Source organism: Coregonus lavaretus, assembly GCF_964263955.1.
Source record: "Coregonus lavaretus genome assembly, chromosome: 13".
Taxonomy (NCBI): Eukaryota; Metazoa; Chordata; class Actinopteri; order Salmoniformes; family Salmonidae; genus Coregonus; species Coregonus lavaretus.
In genome coordinates this window covers 3,468,063-3,480,590 of record NC_140000.1, presented here as the reverse complement: position 1 = coordinate 3,480,590, position 12,528 = coordinate 3,468,063, and positions in this window count along the sequence as shown.

Below are 12,528 nucleotides of genomic sequence, written 5' to 3'. Positions count from 1 at the left end.
GTGGAGAGGTGTCACTAGGCGCCGACGGCAGGGCGGGCGGGTAAACAAGAGATTTATGAATGACAGGACCCATTTGTTTTTAGCACCAGGGAGAGACAAGCAGCACCCTGCCTCATGCCCAAATTCTTCCCCTCCGAGGGCCCTGCCAACGGGGGATAGGGTGACTCATAACCAGTGGCTACACTCCCACTGCACCGGCCTCCTCTCTGACACCACAGGCCAACATCACCACCACACAGCTCTGTGACCGACTGTCCTCAACGTGTTTATTTCTATAACAGATCTGTCTCTCATTAGCCCCCATGGTGGTTAGAGTGACGATCACAGTCTTAATTTGAGACGTTGGGATGGCGATGGCAGGTGGCTGCTTCCCAAATGGCACCCCATTTCCTATATAGTGCACTACTTTTGACCAGAGTCCATAGGGAATAGAGTGCCATGTGGGACGCAGCCATGTGTCTGTTTTTACCTTGAGGAGTCACATTAGCAGGCTTCACCCACCACACAGCAGAGAGACTGGTGGAAGTGTTCCATGTTGTGACGTCTGTGATGTGAGATATGTTTTCTTGGATCTCTTCCCATCATCTATCTGTCTAATAATAATAATAATAGTCTGGAAGATGGTGCCCATGTTAGATCCTACAGCTACATACCATAGGAGGTGTCTTGCATAATTTGCAGTCAATGGATAGGCTATAAGGTCAGTTTCCCAGACACAGATGAAGCCTAGTCCTGGACTAAAAAACATTCTCAATGGAGACTCTTCATTGACATACACTACATGACCAAAAGTATGTGGACACGTGCTCCTCGAACATCTCATTCCAAAATCATGGGCATTAATATGGAGTTGGTCCCCCCTTTGCTGCTATAACAGCCTCCACTCTTCTGGGAAGTCTTTCCACTAGATGTTGGAACATTGCTGCGGGGACTCGCTTCCATTCAGCCACAAGAGTATTAGTGAAGTCGGGCACTGATGTTGGGCGATTAGGCCTAGCTCGCAGTCGGCCTTCCAATTCATCCCAAAGGCGTTAGATGGGGTTGAAGTCAGGGCTCTGTGCAGGCCAGTCAAGTTCTTCCACACCGATCTCGACAAACCATTTCTGTATGGACCTCACTTTGTGCACAGGGGCTGGTAGCGTTCTCCTGGCATCCGTCAAACCCAGATTCGTCCACCGGACTGCCAGATGGTGAAGCGTGATTCATCACTCCAGAGAACACGTTTCCACTGCTCCAGAGCCCAATGGCTGCAAGCTTTACACCACTCCAGCTGATGCTTGGCATTGCGCATGTTGATGAGCTTCATGAAAACCCATTTCATGAAGCTCCCGACGAACAGTTATTGTGCTGACGTTGCTTCCAGAGGCAGTTTGGAACTCGGTAATGAGTGTTGCAACCGGGGACAGATGATTTTTACGCGCTACGCGCTTCAGCACTCAGCGGACCCGTTCTGTGAGCTTGTGTGGCCTACCACTTCGCGGCTGAGCCGTTGTTGCTCCTAGACCTTTCCACTTCACAATAACAGCACTTACAGTTGACCAGGGCAGCTCTAGCAGGGCAGAAATTTGACAAACTGACTTGTTGGAAAGGTGGCATCCTATGACGGTGCCACGTTGAAAGTCACTGAGCTCTTTAGTAAGTCCATTCTACTGCCAATGTTTGTCTATGGAGATTGCATGGCTGTGTGCTCGATTTTATACACCTGTCAGCAACGGGTGTGGCTGAAATAGCCAAATCCACTAATTTGAAGGGGTATCCACATACTTTTGTATATATAGTGTAGTCTTAATTAGTCAGTGTCCGAGAAACTGGCCCATACTCTTTAATGTATCATTTTGAATGGAGATGAGACTGTGGCCAACACTATGACACTATCCCCACTAGGTTAATTAACAAGTATTGGGTTATTCATCTTTCCGATGGCACTTTGCTTGACTGCTTACTCATAGCAGCCCTTTGTGAAGACCATAATAATATTATAGAGCTCTGTGAAGACCATAATAATATTATAGAGCTCTGTGAAGACCATAATAATATTATAGAGCTCCGTGAAGACCATAATAATATTATAGAGCTCTGTGAAGACCATAATAATATTATAGAGCTCTGTGAAGACCATAATAATATTATAGAGCTCTGTGAAGACCATAATAATATTATAGAGCTCCTGTCCAAATAAATCCATGCCAGGAAAGGGTTAGTAAGTACTAAACTCTGTTCTCAGTCTAAATGATAATAAGCCAATGATTGCTTTTACAGCATTTTCCATTATCCTGTTGCCAGTCAAGGGAACCATATAAACTATGATATCACTTAAAATGATTAACTACAGATGTAGGATCTTAATTTGACCAGTATTGTCATAGTAAAATAATCCTGCAGCAACAGGATTTTAACGTTTTGTTGCTTGATCGGTGGTTAGGCTATTAGCTGGACAAAAGTAGGCTACATACAAAGTGCAATACTGTTAATATAACAGTGTGTTAGTGAGGGTTTTCAGTGAAATTATGTAAATGCTCATCTGCATTTCCTGCGGCGCAGGAAAATTCTCAGCAACAAAATAGTGATCAAATTAAAGATTCTACATCTGTTCTGACTCTGACAGACACATACGTTAAAAGACAGCAACAAACAACAGACCAATAATAATAATAATAATAATAATATAACACTTACAGTCAGTGAATCCAACAATCCAAAATTATCTGAATATAAGTGAAAAGACAGCAACAAACTAGAAATTAGATCACGACAACTGACACTTAACCATAAATACAGTGCAATATAGTCAATCTAACAATCCCAAATTATTTCAACAATACTTTTGCCTGCTTTCCAAAAACATTCTGACATTCAACCAAGCTTTTAGAGCCCTTTCAAACTGCATTTTGGCCTTGTATTATTAGAAACTGGGAGATGCAGAAGATGTTTCAGGGCAGAAATAGCCTGATGCTTGGGTCTGCTATGTGGTGCTGGATCTCTCATTAAGTGCCTTGTTATTTTGAGCAGCTGGCATGTCTAAAGCAGGAAACAGACCTTTATTTTTAAGTCTCAGGCAGTCAGGCTCGTCCTTGCAGCTCAACCAGAGCTGTGGCTTGCAGGCTATCTTCTATAGCTAACAAAGAGAGCCGAGCCGCTGCCATGCAGTGCCACAATCTGCACCACTCAAACCCCCGGCCATTCACCACAGAGTTTAATGTGTCTATGTCCTTAAAGGGATACTTCGGGATTTTGGCAATGAGGCCCTTTTTCTACTTCCCCGGAGTCATATGAACTCGGGATACCATTTTTATGTCTCTGTGTCCAGTATGAAGGAAGTTAGCGGTAGTCTCGCAAGCCAATGCTAACTAGCATTTGTACAATGACTGGAAGTCTATGGGTGTCTGCTAGCATACTAGTTAGCAATTGCGCTAGCGCTAGTTAGCAACTCCCTTCAAACCGCACGCAGAGACATAAAAATGGTATCCATGAGTTCATATGACTCTGGGGAAGTAGATAAAGGGCCTCATTGCCAAAATCCCGAAGTATCCCTTTAATGTACTGAAACTATCCAACCATGGGGCACTGCTTAATATGGTCTATAGGGCACTGCACCCTCCCAAAATCATTACCATTCTGTAATGTACAGTAACATGGCAACACAACAAAGATAATGAACATAACGGTGGCAGACAGAGAGATAACTGTACTTTTCACTTTACTACAGCCCCAGAATGCCATGCAAAGTCTGTCTTTTCCTTGTACAGGCCCAACCATCAACAGAGCTTCACATGCCTCCCGAGTGGCGCAGCGGTCTAAGTCCGTACGGGAGTTGCAGTGATGGGGGACAAGACTGTAACTACAAATTGGGGGAGAAAAACGGGTAAAAAGTACACAAACAAAAATAAAAATAAAAACAAAATAAAACAGAGCTTCACATGATTCAGAACCTCTGATAACCCATTGTGTATTAGAAATTACGCAACATCAAAAACACCTGTTCCTCTAATATTATGTTCCTCTAAATTTCATTAAATTTGTATCAAATTATTATTGTTATTAGGGTGAAGAAATAGCTGGCATATTGTACACAGTAATTGTTTGATACCAAGACTATCACTATTTCTAAAACAAGCCATATAAAGTTGGTTGCAATTTCAATTTAATCCTCCAGAAACGACAGAACAAATAATGCAACAAATATTGTGGTTAAACTCAAATATACTAATTGATAAAAAAAACATTATTTTTTTGAAAAAATGTTTAAAAAAGGTATAATCTTTGTAAATGATATCATAGGTAGGACTGGTGGAGTTATGTCGCACATGCAGCTAACAAAAACATTTGGAAATGTCTGCTCTACCCAAAATTACAACCAAATAATTGCAGCATTACCGCAAAAATGGAAGAGGAAAGTGGAAGGGGGAAAAAGTAAGGAACTTGTCTGTCGGCCCTGCATTAAATAACATAATTGGTTAAAGAAAATTGTGATAAATAAAAAAGTATATCAGTTTAATTTAAGGACCAAAGGATTGACAGCCGTCCCATATAGATTGCAAAATAGTTGGGAAGAGATTTTTGACGTACCGATTCCATGGCATAGTGTTTATGAACTGATACGCAAAACGGCGCCGGATTCAAAACTTAGAATTTTTCAATTTAGATTATTATACACAATTCTTGCTACCAGTAGAATGTTATTTATATGGGGGATACAATCTTCCCAGCTCTGCAGATTTTGCTGCGAAGAGACAGAATCATTAGATCATATGTTTTGGTACTGTCCATTTGTAGCTTGTTTTTGGTCACAGGTCGAGGAATGGCTGAAGGATTGCAATATTTACCTGGAGCTAACCCTGCAAATAGCACTACTGGGTGATCTGAAAAGTCATAGTCAATCTATCAATAATATAATAATACTTTTAGCAAAAATGTTTATTTTCAATTTACAATCTGTAGAAACAATGAGAATAGAAGGGTTCATAACTTTTGTAAAACATCACAGCACAGTTGAAAAATATATGGCAAATAGAAATCCAATATGGATGGTGTTAAGAGATAGATGGGTGGTGTTGAATGGAGTTGAAGGATGGGACTAATAACAACTAACACCAACTAATAACAACAAGATAACTAATGTAAAGCATACTGTGTCCATAATAAGTATATAGGTTATAGGTTGAGAGCTTTTGTGAAAGAGCAAAGTTAGAAAGATATGGCATATAGAAGCAAACTGGATAGACATCATGAAAATGATTGGAGAGGTTGAGGGTAGAGGAAGTTCAGGAGTAAAAACAAACAAAATATAATTATTGTAAAATTGACTGTGTCCATAACATGTACAGTTGAAGTCGGACGTTTACATACACTTAGGTTGGAGTCAATAAAACTCGTTTTTCAACCACTCCACAAATGTCTTGTTAACAAACTATAGTTTTGGCAAGTCAGTTAGGACATCTATTTTGTGCATGACACAAGTAATTATTCCAACAATTGTTTACAGACAGATTATTTCACTTATAATTCACTGTATCACAATTCCAGTGGGTCAGAAGTTTACATACACTAAGTTGACTGTGTCTTTAAACAATTTGGAAAATTCCAGAAAATGATGTCATGGCTTTAGAAGCTACTGATAGGCTAATTGACATCATTTGAGTCAATTGGAGGTGTACCTGTGGATGTATTTCAAGGCCTACCTTCAACCTCAGTGCCTCTTTGCTTGGCATCATGGGAAAATCTAAAGAAATCAGCCAAGACCTCAGAAAAATAATTGTAGACCTCCACAAGTCTGGTTCATTCTTGGGAGCAATTTCCAAATGCCTGAAGGTACCACGTTCATCGTACAAACAATAGTACGCGAGTATAAACACCATGGGACCACGCAGCCGTCATACCGCTCAGGAAGGAGACGTGTTCTGTCTCCTAGAGATGAACGTACTTTGGTGCGTATGAAAAATGTATGCACTCACTAACTGTAAGTCGCTCTGGATAAGAGTGTCTACTAAATGACTAAAATGTAAATGTAAAAATGAGTGAAAAGTGCAAATCAATCCCAGAACAGCAGCAAAGGACCTTGAGAAGATGCTGGGGGAAACAGGTACAAAAGTATCTATATCCACAGTAAAACGAGTCCTATATTGACATAACCTGAAAGGCCGCTAAGCAAGGAAGAAGCCACTGCTCCAAAACCGCCATAAAAAAGCCAGAATACGGTGTGCAACTGCACATGGGGACAAAGATTGTACTTTTCTGAGAAATGTCCTCTGGTCTGATGAAACAAAAATAGAACTGTTTGGCCATAATGACCATCGTTATGTTTGGAGGAAAAAGGGGGACCTTGCAAGCCGAAGAACACCATCCCAACCGTGAAGCACGGGGGTGGCAGCATCATGCTGTGGGGGTGCTTTGCTGCTGGAGGGACTGGTGCACTTCACAAAATAGATGGCATCATGAGGAAGGAAAATTATGTGGATATATTGAAGCAACATCTCAAAACATCAGTCAGGAAGTTAAAGCTTGGTCGCAAATGGGTCTTCCAAATGGACAATGACCCCAAGCATACTTCCAAAGCTGTGGCAAAATGGCTTAAGGACAACAAAGTCAAGGTATTGGAGTGGCCATCACAAAGCCCTGACCTCAATCCTATGGAAAATATGTGGGCAGAACTGAATAAGCGTGTGCGAGCAATGAGGCCTACAAACCTGACTCAGTTACACCAGCTCTGTCAGGAGGAGTGGGCCAAAATTCACCCAACTTATTGTGGGAAGCTTGTGGAAGGCTACCCAAAACGTTTGACCCAAGTTAAACAATTTAAAGGCAATGCTACCAAATACTAATTGAGTGTATGTAAACTTCTGACACACTGGGAATGTGATGAAAGAAATAAAAGCTGAAATAAATCATTCTCTCTACAATTATTCTGACATTTCACATTCTTAAAATAAAGTGGTGATCCTAACTGACCTAAAACAGGGAATTTTTACTAGGATTAAATGTCAGGAATTGTGAAAAACTGAGTTTAAATGTATTCGGCTAACGTGTATGTAAACTTCCGACTTCAACTGTACATTCATTTGCTTAGCCTGAGAGTACACATGGTAGACATAACATCTGAAACCATCTAAAATGGTGTGTTATGAGTGGGTTAATAATCACAGTCAATGGTGATGAAGCTGTCCTTGCCACTATCTGGAGGACCTACATTCATAAAGGTTTCTGTCCAACAGAGCTCTTCATAAATTCACACTTAACTTAATAACTCTCTCATCTCTCCGGCTTTCATGTTGAAGAAGCTCAATTAATACTGAGGGAGGAAGACAACATCTCTTTGTGATTTTAATGAGATGACGCAGGTAGCAGTGACATCAAAGCATTCTAAAGTGACCAAAACAAAGTGCTCAGACACAAAGGCTCTTTGAAAAAGAGAAAATGACTAATTAGTTAACACAACGTAATGTCAGGAAGTGGGATTGTTGAGAATAACAAAAGACAAACAGTGTTTTTATACAGTCCTCCTGTGACCATGGCCTCCGGTTTGTCTGCTACTCTCTCTACCGTTATATTCATTTGAATCACACAGTGCTCAACAAAGATGTTTAGATGTTTATATTGCATTACAGTTACTTTGTATCTCTTCTGCATTACAAATACTGTATGTAACAGTGTGTTTCTCTTCAACTGTTAATCAATAGTTAAACGTTCCAAATATGCGGTTTGAAAGTAAATCATCTATAAGCGTAGTCTTTTTTTTTTTTTTAGGGGGTAGATCAGCTTTAATTAAATTTACATTTGAGTCATTTAGCAGACGCTCTTATCCAGAGCGACTTACAGTTAGTGAATACATCTTTTTTTTTTTATACTGGCCCCCCGTGGGAATCGAACCCACAACCCTGGCGTTGCAAACGCCATGCTCTATCAACTGAGCTACATCCCTGCCGGCCATTCCCTCCCCTACCCTGGACGACGCTGGGCCAATTGTGCGCCGCCCATGAGTCTCCCGGTCGCGGCCGGCTGCGACAGAGCCTGGATTCGAAACAGGATCTCTAGTGGCACAGTTAGCACTGCGATGCAGTGCCTTAGACCACTGCGCCACTCAGGAGCACAATTTAATATTGCAGATAGATTGTAACTTCCATCAATGTAATCTCTGCATCACTTCCAATCCCCCATATGTTTTTTTTCTTGCAAATATATATATACAGTTGAAGTCGGAAGTTTCAATACACCTTAACCAAATACATTTAAACTCAGTTTTTCACAATTCCTGACATTTAATCCTAGTAAAAATTCCCTGTTTTAGGTCAGTTAGGATCACCACTTTATTTTAAGAATGTGAAATGTCAGAATAATTGTAGAGAGAATGATTTATTTCAGCTTTTATTTCTTTCATCACATTCCCAGTGTGTCAGAAGTTTACATACACTCAATTAGTATTTGGTAGCATTGCCTTTAAATTGTTTAACTTGGGTCAAACGTTTTGGGTAGCCTTCCACAAGCTTCCCACAATAAGTTGGGTGAATTTTGGCCCACTCCTCCTGACAGAGCTGGTGTAACTGAGTCAGGTTTGTAGGCCTCATTGCTCGCACACGCTTATTCAGTTCTGCCCACATATTTTCCATAGGATTGAGGTCAGGGCTTTGTGATGGCCACTCCAATACCTTGACTTTGTTGTCCTTAAGCCATTTTGCCACAACTTTGGAAGTATGCTTGGGGTCATTGTCCATTTGGAAGACCCATTTGCGACCAAGCTTTAACTTCCTGACTGATGTCTTGAGATGTTGCTTCAATATATCCACATAATTTTCCTTCCTCATGATGCCATCTATTTTGTGAAGTGCACCAGTCCCTCCTGCAGCAAAGCACCCCCACAGCATGATGCTGCCACCCCCGTGCTTCACGGTTTGGATGGTGTTCTTCGGCTTGCAAGCCTTCCCCTTTTTCCTCCAAACATAACGATGGTCATTATGGCCAAACAGTTCTATTTTTGCTTCATCAGACCAGAGGACATTTCTCAGAAAAGTACGATCTTTGTCCCCATGTGCAGTTGCACACCGTAGTCTGGCTTTTCTATGGCGGTTTTGGAGCAGTGGCTTCTTCCTTGCTGAGCGGCCTTTCAGGTTATGTCGATATAGGACTCGTTTTACTGTGGATATAGATACTTTTGTAGCTGTTTCCTCCAGCATCTTCACAAGGTCCTTTGCTGTTGTTCTGGGATTGATTTGCACTTTCCGCACCAAAGTACGTTCATCTCTAGGAGACAGAACGTGTCTCCTTCCTGAGCGGTATGATGGCTGCGTGGTCCCATGGTGTTTATACTTGCATACTATTGTTTGTACAGATGAACATGGTACCTTCAGGTGTTTGGAAATTGCTCCCAAGGATGAACCAGACTTGTGGAGGTCTACAATTGTTTTTCTGAGGTCTTGGCTGATTTTCCCATGATGTCAAGCAAAGAGGCACTGCATTTGAAGGTAGGCCTTGAAATACATCCACAGGTACACCTCCAATTGACTAAAATGATGTCAATTAGCCTATCAGAAGCTTCTAATGCCATGACATCATTTTCTGGAATTTTCCAAGCTGTTTAAAGGCACAGTCAACTTAGTGTTTGTAAACTTCTGACCCACTGGAATTGTGATACAGTGAATTATAAGTGAAATAATCTGTCTGTAAACAATTGTTGGAAAAATTACTTGTGTCATGCACAAAGTAGATGTCCTAACCAACCTGCCAAAACTATAGTTTGTTAACAAGAAATTTGTGGAGTGGTTGAAAAACAAGTTTTAATGACTCCAACCTAAGTGTATGTAAACTTCCGACTTCAACTGTATGTGTATGTGTATGTGTATCTTCCTGCTTTTAATGAGCTTCACTAGGTCAAATTCCTAACAACTTCGGTTGGTACAGTATGGCAATAAAGTATTAAATCTTAAATGCTAAACTGTTTACCCTGTCTCCATGGTCTTAGTCCAACAGAACAGACCTGTGTGCTGTGCAGCAGTCACCATGGTGCCTCCCGCCTCCCATGCAGCCCTCATAAAAGGCATGTGACAAGGGTATTTTTAGAACCCAAAATAGAATCGTCAACAAGTGATACCAGAATAAGAGACAGACACAAACACACACACTAAATAGGTAAATTACAGAATCTTCTAAATATATCTCTCCTTCCAAAGCAGTGTTATATCAGGGGCGTGCTGCTGGCTGCTGAGATGGACTGATAACGACGGCAAGGTGCCTAGTCTTAGCTGGCTAATGCCATAAGCCCAAAATAACACACCTAAGAATAGCTGACCCACAGAATAAGAAGCAAGAAGCCTGAATTTCAGGCACTTAAAATATCTTGTTGTTTGGCAGATAATGTTCTGGGAGAAGAAGAAGAAGAAGAAGAAGAAGAAGAAGAAGAAGAAGAAGAAGAAGAAGAAGAAGAAGAAGAAGAAGAAGAAGAAGAAGAAGAAGAAGAAGAAGAAGAAGAAGAAGTGAAATGCATGGCTTGAAGGAAAGAGAAAAGCTGTTGTTCGGATTGACCTGGTGGTCTATTGACAGAGCAGAGGAGCTAGAATGTGTCATGCTACAGCCTTATTCACACTTCTCCTCTTGTTCTGCTGACTACCATGGATCATGTACTACACTACCTTTCAGCTTGTCTACAGGACAGAATAGAACAGAATAGAACAGAATAGAACAGAATAGAATAGAACAGAATAGAACAGAACAGAACAGAACAGAACAGAATAGAATAGAATAGAACAGAATAGAACAGAACAGAACAGAATAGAATAGAATAGAACAGAATAGAACAGAATAGAACAGAATAGAACAGAATAGAATAGAACAGAATAGAATAGAATAGAACAGAATAGAACAGAATAGAACAGAACAGAATAGAACAGAATAGAATAGAACAGAACAGAACAGAATAGAATAGAATAGAACAGAATAGAACAGAATAGAACAGAATAGAACAGAATATAACAGAATAGAATAGAACAGAATAGAACAGAATAGAATAGAATAGAATAGAATAGAATAGAACAGAATAGAATAGAACAGAATAGAACAGAATAGAACAGAATAGAATAGAATAGAACACAGCAGAATAGAACAGAACAGAATAGAACAGAATAGAACAGAATAGAACAGAACAGAATATAATAGAATAGAATAGAACACAGCAGAATAGAACAGAATAGAATAGAACAGAATAGAATAGAACAGAATAGAACAGAATAGAACGGAATAGAATAGAATAGAATAGAATAGAACAGAACACAGCAGAATATAACAGAATAGAACAGAGCAGAATAGAACAGAATAGAACAGAACAGAATGAATAGAACATAATATAATAGAGTAGAATAACAATTCAGTTGTGGCAAATGTGCTTAATGAGTAGAGATGTGTTTGTCCTGTAGTTAATGAGTAGAGATGTGTTTGTCCTGTAGTTAATGAAGTAGAGATGTGTTTGTTCTGTGGTTAATGAAGTAGAGATGTGTTTGTTCTGTGGTTAATGAAGTAGAGATGTGTTTGTCCTGTAGTTAATGAAGTAGAGATGTGTTTGTTCTGTGATTAATGAGTAGAGATGTGTTTGTTCTGTGGTTAATGAAGTAGAGATGTGTTTGTTCTGTGGTTAATGAAGTATATTTGTTTGTTCTGTGGTTAATGAAGTAGAGATGTGTTTGTTCTGTGGTTAATGAAGTAGAGATTTGTTTGTTCTCTGGTTAATTAAGTAGAGATGTGTTTGTTCTGTGGTTAATGAAGTAGAGATGTGTTTGTTCTGTGGATAATGAAGTAAAGATGTTTGTTCTGTGGTTAATGAAGTCGAGATGTTTGTTCTTTAGTTAATGAAGTATAGATGTGTTTGTTCTGTAGTTAATGAAGTAGAGATGTGTTTGTCCTGTGGTTAATGAAGTAGAGATGTTTGTTATGTAGTTAATGAAGTAGAGATGTGTTTGTCCTGTAGTTAATGAAGTAGAGATGTGTTTGTTCTGTGGTTAATGAAGTAGAGATGTTTGTTCTGTGGTTAATGAAGTAGAGATGTGTTTGTTCTGTGGTTAATGAAGTAGAGATGTGTTTGTTCTGTGGTTAATGAAGTAGAGATGTGTTTGTTCTGTGGTTAATGAAGTAGAGATGTGTTTGTCTTGTAGTTAATGAAGTAGATATGTGTTTGTTCTGTGGTTAATGAAGTAGAGATGTGTTTGTTCTGTGGTTAATGAAGTAGATATGTGTTTGTTCTGTAGTTAATGAAGTAGAGATGTGTTTGTCCTGTAGTTAATGAAGTAGAGATGTGTTTGTCCTGTAGTTAATGAAGTAGAGATGTGTTTGTTCTGTGGTTAATGAAGTAGAGATGTGTTTGTTCTGTGGTTAATGAAGTAGAGATGTGTTTGTTCTGTAGTTAATTAAGTAGATATGTTTGTTCTGTAGTTAATTAAGTAGATATGTTTGTTCTGTGGTTAATGAAGTAGAGATGTGTTTGTTCTGTAGTTAATGAAGTAGAGATGTGTTTGTTCTGTGGTTAATGAAGTAGAGATGTGTTTGTTCTGTGGT